Below are 14,580 nucleotides of genomic sequence, written 5' to 3'. Positions count from 1 at the left end.
AAAAAAAAATAAAAAATCTATGGCCGATAACCCCATCCACCAACTATTAGGTTTAAATAACTATTTGCTGCAGGAAAAAAATACCTATTTGCATATGATCATGGAAACTAATTGATGGGATTTTTGCAGTAAAATCCTCTTTAGTATTTAGTTTTATGGTCTAGTAATTGATCATACATAATATAATCCCTCTATTTATAGGAGTTATCAGGATCCGAATATTGATGGCCTCTCATTAGTATGTAGTTCTTTGTACCCCTGCATTTATCTTGTTTGAGACCAAGGCCATATGCTGCTGAATTTTTATAGGGGAGCATGTTCTCAGGCAATCTGCCATATAAGGGTCCATTCACACAGAGGAAAATGGCGCTTTATTTGGCACTGAAAAAAAAAAGCCTCCTATTGACTTCAATGGGCGCCGCTAGCTTTTTTTTCCCCGCTAGCAGAACCCATTGAAATCAATAGAAGGCTTTTTTTTTTTTTTCAGCGTGGAAAATTCCGCTAGTGGGGGAAAAAAAAAGCAAAATCCATTGAAATCAATGGGAGGCTTTTTTAGTTTTTTTTTTTTCAGCGCTGAAATTCCTCACCATTTTCCTCTGTGTGAATGCACCCTAAAAAATTCACTCACAATCTGATGTTTTTGTTGTAGTGCCAGACAATATACTGTGGGTTAAATCTCATCTGTTCAAAACTAGGGCTACATGGCGACGTGTCACACGACAAAAACGGCACGTGTATGAACCATTAGAGGATGCGACAGTTGCAGACGATCCAGAACGTGTTGGTTTTTGTTCACAAGGATGTGAATTTTTATTTTTTTTCTTTAAATCAAAAGCTTCAATGGAGGTTGACTGAAACTCGAATGTGACCTGTCTGTGATCGGATACTGACCTTTTAGTTTCCGTTCCCACGGAGTGACGCGCCGCTCATTCTGACACGTAAACACATGTCAGAGTGAGCACTGTAAAAAAATCCCATTGACTTCAATGGGTGCCGTCTTGCGCACACTACACATTGAAATCAATAGGTTAAAAAGCATCCCATTGATTTCAATATGTAGCGCACGTAAGACGGCACCCATTGAAGTCAATGGGATTCTGTTTTACAGCGCTCACTCTGCCACGTGTTTATGTGTCAGAATGAGCGGAGCGTTATTCCGTGGCAACGGAGCCTAACAGTCAGATTTCAACTGCACAACAGTAAGTGGGTGTTCTAGACTCAATCTCACCCACTTTGTAGCTGTGTTCTTTAGGAGAAGCAATCACTGGCCTAAGGCTCCACCACTGACTGTACCGCCCCAGGAGGCTCTGAAGCTTTGTTCTGTTCCAAATATTCTAGAACATATCCTATCCAGGTTTAGAACCACCTATTGAAATCATTGTGACAGCCCTTCATACAGATCAACCGCAATTAACCATAAACGATTACCCGATGATACTCCAATCAAATCAATTGTGCATATCTATGTACTGCACATAGAACAGTCCACACTGGAGAAGAAAGGTATGGTCACAATCTGTATGTTTAAGTGCCAAAATGGGGGGAACTGTATATGGGACAATGTCTGTAAAGTGCTGTGGAATATGGTGGTGCTACACAAATAAATTAAATAGCTGTATATTCCCAGTGCACCCTGAGCTCTACTGTTGTATCCCCAGCAAAATGGCACCCACAAGCAGTACTAGATTCTATTCCTTATTCATACCCCAGTCCTTCCTATCCATTCTAACGTGTTTCTTCTTTTAGTTACCTGTACTTCTCACCGGATATTCAAGGAACAAGGATGCATACTCTAGGTCAGAGGTCAACAACCCCTGGTACCTGTGCTAACGTCGGCACCTCAGTGATCTCTCTAAATGTCTAAAATGCTACTTATCCATGTAACCCCTCTCTCGAGGACCATGTAAACCCAGTCGGAGGGGAGGAAGCAGTAAGGTGGAAAGCATGAGGCATGGCATCCCAGTGTCCGGGCTATGAGTTTGCTTAAAGGGGCTCTATCATTGGGAAAAAAATCATTTTTAACTAAACACATCCTTGCATAGTCTTTAGAAAGGCTATTCCACACCTACCTTTAGTATGTAAATCGCCTCAGTGGTTTTTGAATGAGCCTGTTTTTATTCATATGCTAATTATCCTGTTGGTGCACCCTGGAATTCTCATTGTGCACCCTCTGCTATTCTTTCCTATGTATGTGTACAGCACAGGCTGCTGCTACTGATGACTTCCTGTTTGTACACACAGGAGAGAATAGCAGAGAGGAGGCTGCTGGGAACTTCCTGTGCTGGCTGGAAGCTCATTAGCATATGAATAAAACGGGCTCATTCAAAAACCACTGAGGCAATTTACTTACAAAAGGTAGATGTGGAAGAGCATTTCTAAAGGCTATGCATGTACAGTATTTTCCCAATGCTAGAGCCCCTTTAATCTGAAGGCAGTATATGCCTCTGCAGTAAAAGTAGTGTCTATGTCAGCTGAACTATCTAAAGTAGGCGTTTATTCATTTCAACAAGACTGGACAGATTTGTATGGGGTTATGTAACAAAAACCACACAGGCTATGTGAGGGACATCCTCTGCCCCCACAAATCTGGCTTATCTCATATCACTGAGTACTGTGTTCAGCTGAAAGTTGTATCCACCAGAGAAAAAAAAACATATTTGTACAAAAAGGAAAAAAAAAAGACCTGGACAAAGATCACATTGAAATAGAAGTATCATAAACCAGGTATTGGTTACAATTATGGTGTAAAAATCAGGGCAGGATACAAAAAAGGTTGGTTCATCTCTGCTCTAGATACTGAGTTTTGTCTCGTATGAATAGGGAATAGAATCGGGTACTGTCCTTGTAAGCACGAGTCATTTTGCTGGGGATACTACTTGGGGTCCATCTTGGCACTTGCCTATAGTAACTGTGACTACTTACCCTTATAATCTCAGGAACCACAGGTAAGACCGTTCCTTTCTCTTCTGGTGTCCACAGTTATATCTGCAGTACATTGTAAACCACAGTTGTTTTGGTTGGACTATTACCTACAGTTTATATTCAATCACCATTGATCTGTATGATTAGATTGAATATTGGAGTCTGATCATCTTATGCTTATGTTTTTTAGGTTTTTGTTGACTTTTTTACTTTAAAGTTAAAGCAGACCTTTCACCATCTCCAACAATCCAAGTTTTTATTATCTGCTAATAGGTGCTCCTTCACTGATTCCAGTGGAATTTCCTCTCTAGCCCCCACCATTTCCAAGCAACAAGTGCAGGTAGTTTTGGTGCCTGATGTGCTTTGCAAGCTCTGTAATGTCAGAAGGGCAGGGTCAGGCAGAGGTGTGATTCAGAGGCAGCCAGTGTCAGAGTTCAGAATCACACCCCTTGTCTGCTTCTGCCTGACACCGCCATCTTGACAGTACATAGTGTAAATAGCATATCAGGCACTGCAAGTAACAGCATTGGTTGCTTGTGTGTTTTGAGACAAAGCCAAGACTGGATTAAGGAGTAGGCGAGAAGGATTATTGTATCCTTTATATTTCCCCATTCCGTTTCAAGTTGCTTTTGTCTTTGCCTTGAAGAGAAGAAAAATAGATAAGCACAGCAAAATGTGCAACAAAACCTAGCTTTTCCACAATGTGTGGCCAAATTCACTGTTTTACATGAATAGGATGAATCTGCAGGACCCTTTACTGCTGCCCCTTCAAACAGCTGATCATTGGGTGTTCTGAGTGTTTGCCCCTTAGGGTAAGTTCATACAGGGTTTTTTGGTCAGGATTTTGAGGCCGTATCCGCCTCAAAATCCTGACCAAAAAGACATCTCCCATTGAAATCAATGGGAGCCGGTCAGTTCTTTTTTCCGGGAGCCGTTTTGTTCCGGCTCCGGGACAAATAAGCGACATGCTCATTCTTTCAGGCGGATTCGCCTGAAGACACTCCCTCCCAATTAGGCCCATTCATTGGGCCTAATCCGGAGTGAAGTGCGCAACTGGATGCCGGTGCGCATCCAGTCGCAGTTACCCGTATTTTGGACTGGAGCCTGAGGCGGCCTCCACCTCAGCTTCCAATAAAAAAAAAACAAAAAAAACCCTGCGACCTTACCCCCCCCCCCCCCCCCAATGATCTCATTGATAGCCTATCTTAACAATAGATCATTAATGTTCTGATCTCAGTGCGCTTTAATCTGTACCGTCCTCAACATTGAAACTGCAACACCAAGAAGGGAAAGTCTTGGAATTATGGAAATCACAGAATTGATAGATATAGAAAGGGGTTGTCTACAGTAAATTAACTTTTTAAATTAGGCCAGGGGGAGGTGAAAAAACAGCAAAAATATATACTCACCTGTCCTCGGTGCCTTCTGGTGCAGTTCTGCTACTCTCATGGTATTTTTTTTTTTTTTTCTTTTTTTTTTTTTTCCACCTCCTAGGGCCTAATAAAAAAAAAAAAAAAAAAAAATTAAAATCCTGAAAACCCCTTAAATATGCAATTGAATTAGAAAAAAAAAAAAAAAAATCGAAAAAAACCCCATTCAAAATATCTTGATTTTTTTTTTTAGCATCAAAAAATGAATGTGACACACAGGACGATGCGGAGTTACAAGCCTGTAATGGTTATCTGAGGAAGGTTATGCCAGGCTAAATGCACTTGGGCACAAAATCATCATGATTAGAAGCTGGCAGATCTCTGCAATTGCCAACCAATGATGTCCCAGAAGTGCTTGATGGGAAATAAGCCTGGAGATACTGCAGACAATGTTAACACATTTGAGCCAAGCAGGTTACTCACAATAGCACGAGCAACATGTAGCCCACATTGTTCCGTGGGAAACATTACTTCTATAACGCTGGAGAAAAGATCATAACCAGGTCAACATAATGCTGAGCTGTCAGTGTACCTGAAATAAAGACTAGAGGAGCTCGGCTCCTGTACATTCTGCCACCACCCGCACCATATTCCCAGGTGTGAGACATTTCCTTGTGAAGGCCTCTAAATAGTGGTGCCCACGTCCTCTAGACAAACCTCTGGCTATCATTACATTTAAGGCAAAAGCGGGAGTCACTGCTGAAGAGGATAGACCTCCATCGCAGTCTTGCTGTGTGCCATGATAGCTGTTGATAGATGTGGCATCAGATTAGTAGAACACTTGCAGCTGGATGTTTGGCTCACAGTCCAGCGTCTTGCAACACCTTATGATGGTTTGTATCCATACTGTTTGCCACTCGCACGGTAGACACAGGAACAATCAGGTCTTTGGAGATGCACTTGTAGCCTTGAGATTGCTCATGCTTCCTCACAATTTTGCTTCTCAAGTCCTCAGACAGTTCTTTGGTCTTCTTTCTTTTCTCCATGCTCAATGTGGTACACACAAGGACACAGGACAGAGGTTGAGTCAACTTTAATCCATTTCAACTGGTTGCACGTGTGATTTAGTTATTGCCACCACCTGTTAGGTGCCTCAGGTAAGTAACAGGTGCTGTTAATTACACAAATTAGAGAAGCATCACATGATTTTTCAAACAGTGCCAATACTTTTGTCTACCCTCTTTTTTATGTTTGGTGTGGAATTATATCCAATTTGGCTTTTTGACAATTCTTTTTGTAGTTTTCCATTGAAGACAAATTAAATGAAGATAATAACACCAAAGAATTTGTGATTGCAATCATTTTCTGGACGAAAATGAGTATTATCTGACAGAATTGCAGGGGTGTCAATACTTTTGGCCAACACTGTATATCGACAGATAGGGTGACTGTAGGAGCATTATACTGTGTGGGGTCTTCTCCTTCTTTACCAATCATATTTATTGTACTTTTTTTTACCATCCCATGTAATGTATTAAACGTTTGCTGCATGTGTACAACGTTCTATAGTAAATTATACCAATATACAATATTGTCAGTCAGCAGTAAACCATTTTTTAACATTTGCTAATTCTATTAGATAAAGTTGAAGTACATATTTTCAGCGATACAGCCTAGAAATACACCATTGTTATGTTTAATTATTTTTTGTTAGGAAATTTCCTGATAAAAAATATCAAACAACATTTAAGGCATTGACTAGTAATTCAGGAATAAAAAAAAAACAAAAAACATTAAGATAAAGAACAGAAGACCTGAGCATAAGGAAAAACAATAACAACGATATTAAGAAAAATAATAAGAAAAAAATACTTATGTCCTGGACACTACATGTCAGAGTAAATAAGAGTATAGGAGCACCTAAGCTCAGGAATATAACACTGACTGTGACAGGACAGTGGCGGCGCATGTTCACAGCAACACACTCACTGAGAAGGCCGCTGGCGGAGCCAGGAGAGGAGCCAAGGAAGTGGGGGAACTGACCCGAGCAAGCTCCATGATAGGGGAACCAGAGACAAGCATGGGGAGGAGGAGACAACCAAAACAAAACCACAAAGAGGAGGAACAGCAGGGAAGAAGGGCAAAAACGACTAGGCTAAAAACGGAGGGGAAGAAAGCCAAAAGGAGACCAGAGACAAAGTTAAAAGGTAATCAGGAAAAGACCTCAGAGTATAATATTAGTTCTTGGGTCGTGTACCCTCAAAATTTCGGGTTCTGCTGAACCTGACATGTTTGCAATAGCTGTAACAAAGACCATAGAGACCACTGTGGAACATTATAATGTGTGGAGGGGCCACTATATGACATTATACTGTGTGGAGGGGCCACTATGGGACATTATATTGTGTGGAGGGGCCGCTATGGGACATTATATTGTGTGGAGGGGCCGCTATGAGATATTGTACTGTGTGGAGGGGCCACTATAGGACATTATACTGTGTGAAGGAGGGACTATGGGACATTATACTGTGTGGAGGGGTCACTATGGGGCATTATACTGTGTGGAGGGGCCACTATGGGACATTATATTGTGTGGAGGGGCCGCTATGAGATATTGTACTGTGTGGAGGGGCCACTATAGGACATTATACTGTGTGAAGGAGGGACTATGGGACATAATACTGTGTGGAGGGGTCACTATGGGGCATTATACTGTGTGGAGGGGTCACTATGGGGCATTATACTGTGTGCAGAGACCACTATGGGACATTATACTGTGTGGAGGGGTCACTATGGGGCATTATACTGTGTGGATGGGTCACTATGGGGCATTATACTGTGTGCAGAGACCACTATGGGACATTATACTGTGTGGAGGGGTCACTATGGGGCATTATACTGTGTGGAGGGGTCACTATGGGGCATTATACTGTGTGGAGGGGCCACTATAAGACATTATAATGTGTGGAGGGGCCACTATAAGACATTATACTGTGTGAAGGAGGGACTATGGGACATTATACTGTGTGGAGGGGTCACTATGAGACATTATACTGTGTGAAGGAGGGACTATGGGACATTATACTGGGTGGATGGGCCGCTATGGGACATTATACTGTTTTAAGGGGCGGCTATGGAACATTACACTGTGTGTAGGGCCTGCAATGGGATATTATACTCTGTGGAAGCCACTTTGGTACATTATAGTGTGTGTAATAGGACATTATACCATGTGGGGGCCAGGAAAGGGGGCCCTATGTTGTGAGGTTGCCCCGAATCAAAACTTTGCTATGGGGCCCAGTTTTTGCTGGTTAAGTCTCTACATCTGTAGCAGCAGGTTGGCTCAAAGCTACCACTGACTTATCTCTTTTCTAAGTGTTTTGATCACACTTGTAGAATTATTTTCAGATAAGACTGTTGTTTCTTCTCTTTTTGGATGATATCACGGTAAATTCCACTAATATATTGCAACCATTTTACAAATGTTAGCAAATTTGGATCAGGAATACCAATTATAGAGTATATATTAAACAGGGGTACCCTCAAATTGGTTTGGCCCCTCTCCCGTTCTATCTCGGATACAGGGGAAGTTGGTGTTCTTATTTGCCTGATGCACACAATAGGTCTTTTTATTGTATGGGGCCGATGCTGGCTCTATTTGTTAACGTATAAGTTACATTTTATCTTGTTATTTTGAGGGTACCCCTGTTTAATATATACATTTTACAAATGTTAGACTGAAAATCAAATAATCTGCTAAAATTAATAATCTACCTTGTTAGATCTTTGGTCCAATCACTGATTTTATTGGTATACCAAAGCATAAATGAATAACTGAATGGTCAACCAGACGTCTCATGATTTTTACCTAGTTTCTATAGTGATCACCAGTGTCCCATTTATGGAGCTAAAGATCCCATATCTTTGGTTGTTGGTTCACTTTTTATTTATATAGTCTTATATTATATCCCATGCTTGTGGGATTGGGATGTCAAGATCTTCACTAATCCAACATGAAAGTCTAGCTTCTATCCCAGCCGGCACTGGGGTGGATACTAGAAGCTGGCACACAATGTTTTGGGGGGTAGCTCTTCTCCCTTAAAAATGGCCATACATAGATATACATAAGATGAGTATGACAGGACTGACCAACCATCTAATATGTATGAGGCCTCCCAACTCTCCCCAATGGCAGATGCCAGGGGCGATAAGGATTGGGCTGTTGGATTTAAGATGCCCAATTCTTATTTTCGGCCATTGCTCCCATTAGTTTATTTCTATGGTCAATAAATATAATCCGCAGATTTGGATCTGTATAAATCTAAGTTTATTAATAAATTTTGGCTGATATTTTTGCTATTTCACTATATTTGCATATAGCTCTTGTTACTGTGACTAGAACAAAGCCGCACACGTGTTTAAGAGATCTTTATCGCCACCTAGTGTTCAAGCATTGGCTTGCATGCTCTAACTAGACCAGAGGGCCCTAACACCTGCGTGCATGCAAACCATGCTAAAATATAAGAAGTGGTGTAGAACAATACTAAATATTACAAGGAGAAAAGTCTCTGGAATACTAAGGTCAAGCTCAGGATTTTGAAAGTGATTGAAAGGAATATCTAGTATTTCTAGTGTGCTATTTATTATCTGTGTTGGTCTAGGACGGCTTAGTAATCAACACTTAAGGCAGGCCATCCGCGTTGCGAAAACGCAGTGTTTTATATTACCTGCAAAGTGGATAAAATTCTGCACAATCCCATTCACACATTGCAGAAAAAAATCTGCACCAGAAATGCTGTGATATCAAAAACGCCTTCATTCTTGTACATTGCAGCTTGTCTACTAGACCTACGGAAATGCCGGTGTTTACTGTATAGATATAATGGGGCAGAAAGTCCACAGAGGAAAACTCCGCAGGGACTTTCTGTGAAAAATACTGCAGAAAAAAAGGGATGCATTTCCATCGCGCTTTGTTCTGCAGCGTTCCTGGGCTGCAGCTTGCTACGTGGGGCCTTAACCTTAAGAGGACTTATTAATTGTAACTAGAGATGAGCGAGTACTGTTCGGATCAGCCGATCCGAACAGCACGCTCGCATAGAAATGAATGGACGTAGCCGGCACGCAGAGGGTTAAGCGGCCGGCTACGTCCAAGCGGAAGTACCAGGTGCATCCATTCATTTCTATGCGAGCGTGCTGTTCGGATCGGCTGATCCGAATAGTACTCGCTCATCTCTAATTGTGACCTACTCTTCGGAAACTCACTAAGGGCTAGTTCACACGGGGCACAGGACTGCGTATTTTGGTCCTGATTTTGATGTGGGAAGCCGTGTCAGAATAGGACCAAAATGCGTCTGCGGCTTCCCGCTCCGGAGTAGGCCCAAATCAATGGGCCTAGTCCGCAGGCTGCTGTCGTGAGGCGGACGCTGGGGCTGAATCAGCTGCGGAATCCGCCTGAAGAAAGGGCAGCTCGCTTCTTTTTTCCGTGAGCCGGAACAAACTACTCACGGAAAAAAGGAAGCTAGCGGTCTACATAGAGCTCTATTGTGAGGGGGCAGATTCTGAGATGGATTCAGCATCAAAATCAGCCCCCTCTTGCCCCATGTGAATGAACCCTAAGACTAAGTTCACATCAGGCTCTCCGTTTTCCAGTGGACACAAACGGCGGACGTCATGCGCAGATATGAATCTAGCCTAAGCGGAAAAGTTGAAGAATCTTGTGGCATCTGTTGGATCTATATAAGATCCTTAGGCCCGGTTCACATCTGCGTTCGGGCTATTCCGTTCCCCTATCCGCATGATATATGTGGAGAGAAAAGTGCTGCTTGTATTTTTCATGCAGAAACTGAGCGGAAACAACATGGACCCCATTTTAGTCTATAGGGTCCGTGGGTTTCCTTAGGTAACCACTTTTTTATGCGGTTCTGAGGAAACCTGAACGCAAATGTGAACTGGACCTTAGTTTATTAAGTTGCTGCTGGACACAGGATAACAGGTAAAACAACAGAGTCTATGGATATTTCACATTACAATGTGCTTTCTGCTACTTCCAATAGCTGGGATCCCATATGTAACTCCCAAGCCGCTGGTTGATGATAGACTCTGATGATACCCCGTGGCCCATACTAGCCCTCCCAGAATAGGTCACTGCTGTAGGAAACAGAGTAGCTCACATAGATGTGTCTGGTGAAAGAATACAGAAAAACTTTGCCTAATAAGTTATGTCCAAACTGTTAAGAAAAAGAACTTTCTGCAGTTTATATGGTCTACTTAATAAATATTGCATTTTCGGTTTAAAATTTTTAGCAAAATGCTGCAGGTATAACACGGACCCAGGAGCAATAGTGTAATAAGTGTTCCCTAATCGTGAAATATTCAGGAACATAAAAAAGACAGGTTGTCAGCGACCTTACGCTGCACTTCTAAAAGAGCGCCACCGCTTCCATGACTTGTGTCATAGCACCACCAAGTGGCCAAAAGGCTCATGTCATTATGCACAATAACCACAGATAAAGTATCCTATGCAAGGGATTTTTTTTTTTTAAGTTTTCTAGTAAGATTTATTTTTTAATAAAACACTTTCTAGAACACTTTGTCGTAGTCATCTACATTAGACTTCATAGTCTTTTACACTGTAATAGTTTCCTAACAAAGCGCAAGAAACCGGAAGTGTCATGTCACTGACATATCATCATTTTTGTGGAGTCCTCTATTGGAGATTGAAATGATGATATACAGATAGACCGATCCGTCCAATATTCCATAAATGCCGGGTAATTGGAAGGCCATAAAGCACTGAAATGTCAATATTAGCCTGGGGCCATCATTATCCATGCCTACACTGTAAGAGCCTATTCAGACAATGGAGTTCATCAGCGCCATGATTCGTGAAAAAATTCAGCATGCTCTATTTTTTCACAGTCTGCACTATTGGGATTATTCGCACTGACCTTTATCTTTGAGGTGAATGGGTCTGTGAAAAAAAACGGATATCACATGGATCCTGCAGTCGCCGGAGTATAACGTCACTACAGTGCAATGAACGTCGCCATCTTGTATACAAGTTATAGGGTGATGTTTCTGATCTCATCCAGTATATGGGATGGTACGCAATATGTTTTGTATCTAGCACTGGGTGAGATTGTAAAGTCATTAAGCATAGAATCCAGTATACAGCATTATGGTATAGTAATCTATATAGAATAATAGACATAATCTTACAAAACTATGTAAATATTTCCTGCACTTTTCATGTCTGAATACCAGATCTTGTATAAAGACAGTCAAATGGATTTTCCAGTTTCCATAATTATTTTGCAATATTGAATAAAGAATTTTTTTTTATTTGCACATTTAGAGAAATTATTTGTAGTTTAATAGAAATGAGAAATGACAGATTTGTTATTGCTTCTCTGATTCTTCTTATAGATTGAGGTTTTTGAATATTTTTGTAAAATTCAGTCCTTAGGTTTCTCTAAATGTACAATAACCAGCAATACATAAAATAATCAAACAGTACTAACTAGAGGATAGAGGGGAAAACACATAGATATACAAATAATAAGACTCAAAATTACCCCAATCTAATCCCTTCAAGATTACAATATTATATTATATATATTTTTCCAACTCTATCAGATATATATATATATATATATATATATATATATATATCTCGAGAATAGTCTCTGTGTTTTTGATTTTAAGCATTTAGAATTTCAAAAAAATCTATATCCTTTTGATGTAGCTGTGTTTTTTTATTATCTTCCATATTTTAATTAATTGTTTTATTATTATTATTATGATTATTATTATTATTATTATTATTATTATTATTATTATTATTTATAATATTATTTTCATACTCACCACTTTGAATCTTTTCTTTACAAGGTCCTTTACCCATCTACTAAAACACTAAGTAATGACAATGTAATTATATCCCACCATACAATTTCATGAACCGCAATATATATATATATATATATATATATATATATATATACACTTTCAATTGATTAGGAATTCATTTCTTATGCAAGTTTTAAAATAAAAAAAACATCTATACTTTTTCTACTATCCAGCATGTAATTTTATACTGCTCAGAGAATGGAGGAAATTGTATCAGGTCCTTCTATCTCCTGTTTTATTGTTTTTCTTATGTTTGTAGAACAATATTAATTGTAGGTTGTTTTATACTGTTTATTAATATTTTGTATATATTTACACCCCATCAATAGATTATGTTGGCACCTTTTATATTAAAGAGAACACATTTTTGTTATTATTTGTATTAATTTAACAATTATTATAATCATTATTTCTTATAATTCATTTCCAGAATACTGTGGTGAAATATAAGGCAGAATATGTGTTAGTAATTGGTAGCTTATTGCTACAGATACTGTAATGTTATGTTTTGAAGTAGTTATAAAGATATTGTCTATCTATCTATCTATCTATCTATCTCCTATCTATCTATCTATCTATCTATCTATCTATCTATCTATCTATCTATCTATCTATCTCCTATCTATCTATTTATTATCTATCTATCTATCTATCTATCTATCTATCTATCTATCTATCTATCTAGTATTTCTCTTAGTGTAGATCAAACTTTTACCTAATAAAATATTATCTGTTTCTATCACTCTATGTGTCTCATATTTTGTGTGTATGTATATAATAATATATATATATATATATATATATATATATATATATATATATATATATATATATATACACACACACACAAATGGGGCAAAATGCTAGGACTCACAATTGTAAAACCACAGCCAAAATCTATATTTATCTATCTAGTATTTCTGTATCTCAATGTAGATAAATGTCCAATATAGTACATATCTCTGTCTCTATTTATGTCTCGTCTCTAATATCTATCTATCTATCTATCTATCTATCTATCTATCTATCTATCTATCTATCTATCTATCTCATACTTGTATATTTAGCTATCATCTATCTATCTAGTGCTTTTCTATGTTGATGTAGATCAATGTCCACCTAATTATATATCCTGTTACCCTCTTCTCTATATGCACGTACATTGTTATATTGGTTAATAATGAATATAATTTTATGTATTTTGCACTTTTTGCTATTAGCTTTTTTTTTGGTGTTTTTTCTCTCTCTGCTTTCCTTCCATCCACATCAGTCTATCTATCTATCTATCTATCTATCTATCTATCTATCTATCTATCTATCTATCTATCTATCTATGTACAGTATCTATATCTATCATCTATCTATCTATTTATCTATCTATCTATCTATCTATCTATCTATCTGTAGTCATGATAATGACTACAGGTCAGACAATATCTGTATCTATACACTGTTGTCTTTAAATATTCTGATTTGTGGGTTTGAATCTGACACATTTAGTAAATTCCTTTAGCCATCTTATTTTTAAAATTATAATATATATACATACATTTTTCCAGTGATTATATGTTCAGTGTAGCTCAAACTAAAGTGAAAAAATAAAGAGATCAAAGATCATCTACAAACATAAAATGAGCTGAAATTAATACAATTTTCACTTAAACAATCTTCAGATTTATGTAGCAAAGCAGAAAAATATTTAAAGGAAAAAATACCAAAAACAGCCACAGGGTGGCGCTGTTATTGAAATGGTTCAGGAATTCAGATTGCAAAACCTTACAAACGTGTTTGCATTTCTACGTTCAGGAGCCACATAGACAGTTTTATAGGATAGACAAGGGGTAACTGCAGTCTGTGCTATCAGACAGCCATATTAGAAGATTGGCTGGCAGTAGATGCCAGCCTGTAACAAGGCACATATCCTATAAGTATGTGGGACAGAAGTGCATGATGGAGCTGTATCACTATATACTATAAGTAGGCAGTACAGCGGTGTATGATGGAGCTGTATCACTATATACTATAAGTAGGCAGGACAGCGGTGTATGATGGAGCTGTATCACTATCAGTGGCGTAACTAGGAATGGTGGGGCCCCGTGGTGAACTTTTGACATGGCACCCCCTCCCCCCGACCGACCTCGTCCTACTTCAATGACGTCAGACTTCACATGACCCGGGGCGCAGGCTGGGGTCATGAGACGTCAGATGGCCAGGCCTGAAGCCTGCCCGAATCGTGGAGAGGTAAGTAACAGTGTTTTTTATGTTTCTTACCTCTCCCGAGCCTCTGATCTGATAAGACCCCCGAGTATAATGATAGTGTTTGTGGGGCCCAGTACGTGAAGTCTCGTCTTCCTCTTAGTTGGTGACCGCTATATGGGGA

Source organism: Leptodactylus fuscus, chromosome 2 (assembly GCF_031893055.1).
Source record: "Leptodactylus fuscus isolate aLepFus1 chromosome 2, aLepFus1.hap2, whole genome shotgun sequence".
NCBI classification, from domain to species: Eukaryota; Metazoa; Chordata; class Amphibia; order Anura; family Leptodactylidae; genus Leptodactylus; species Leptodactylus fuscus.
Note: the sequence above shows the minus strand (reverse complement) of the source record.